This window comes from Fukomys damarensis, unplaced genomic scaffold (assembly GCF_012274545.1).
Source record: "Fukomys damarensis isolate Sample0158 unplaced genomic scaffold, DMR_v1.0_HiC HiC_scaffold_12, whole genome shotgun sequence".
NCBI classification, from domain to species: domain Eukaryota; kingdom Metazoa; phylum Chordata; class Mammalia; order Rodentia; family Bathyergidae; genus Fukomys; species Fukomys damarensis.
The window spans coordinates 3,488,378-3,489,946 of NW_022900924.1; positions in this window are offsets into that span (position 1 = coordinate 3,488,378).

A 1,569-nucleotide genomic window follows, 5' to 3' on the forward strand; every position below is an offset into this window, starting at 1 on the left:
ACACACACACACACACACACACACACACACACACCATTCAAGAAAAATAAATTAAAAATTCAACTATTTCAAATTTAAGACTTGAAAACATTTGAAATTTTCAAAAATTTGGAAAAATCACTCATTTGGCAGATTTTCATACACATATTTATATTTTAAAATATTGTTTAAATTATATATAATTGGGAGTAGGATGAGGGCATAATCTTTTCTGAAAAGCATACTTTTAAATAGTGCCATTTCCACACACATGCATTCTTATTTAAATCTCAAGATTAAGTAGATTGGGGCTGGGGATTTAGCTCAGTGGCACTGTGCCTGCCTCACAAGTGCAAGGTCCTGAGTTCAATCCCCAATACCAAAAAAAAAATTATTTTAAAGTAGATTATTGTGTCCATTTGGCTGTCAAGAGAATCAACGTGTCCAAAAGCCAAGTTATTGGCCAAAGATGTCTTAGTTACTTTTCTTATTTCTGAGACAAAATACTGGACACCCCAAAAGGAGAAAAGGTTTACTTGGCTCAGTTTGTAGAGGTTTCAGTCTGGGCTCCGAGGTAGGGTAGCATGGCAGAGGGACATCGCAGAGGAGAAACAGTTCATGGTAGGCAGAAGGCAGCAAAGTAGTGAAGAAACAGCAAAAGACAACAGCAATCTCCTCTATTGCAAACAAAGGAAAAAGACCTTGTTCTTATCTACAGGAGGCATGAAAAATGACTTTTTGTTTTGTACCAGGGATCAAACTTTGGACCTTGGAGCTTGCAAGGCAGGTATGGCACCACTGAGCTAAATCCCCGACCCCAAAAATGACTAATTTTTGTCCTAAAACTCACCCTGGTGCCTAATTTGTTGCTGTTTCTACCTTCCTTAAAGTGGTAGATAATTTTGGGGTGTGAGCTGATGTTCTGTATTAGTTGGCTACAGCCCCTATAACAAGGTACCACAAACTGTGTAGTGTTTTTTTTTGTTTGTTTGTTTGTTTGTTTTTTGTTTTGAGACAGGGTCTCACTGTGTAGTTGAGTCTGACCTAGAACTCACTATGTAGCCCAGGCTGGTTTGGAACTCACAGTAATCCTCCTGCCTCAGCCTCCTGAGCCCTGGGATTACAGGCGTGCACCACCACGCCCAGCTACAAACTGTGTAGTTTAGAAAAACAAATTTATTGTCTTAGCTTTGCAGGCTGTAAACCTGAGATCAAAGTGCCAGCAGAGCTACATTCTCTATAAAGCCTATAGGAGAAGGATCTTTCCTTGCATTTTCCAAGTCCCATTAGCCAGCCCCTGGCCCTCTTTGGTGTGTGGCAGTTTCAATGCAATCTCCACATTGTTCCTCTGTCCCAGTCCAAGTCCCCTCCCCACATACCCTTTTTAGGACATCAGTCATATTGGATTAGGGTCTCATTTTCACTGGATTACCTCTGTCAAGACCTTATTTCCAAACTGGGCTTGGTGTCACTCTAGGAGGCTGAGGCAAGAGCACCAAAAGTTCAGGCCCAGAGCTGGAGATGTATGCAGTGGCACCACACCTGCCAGGCAAGTACAAGGTCCTGAGTTTGATCCTCAGTAAAAAAAAA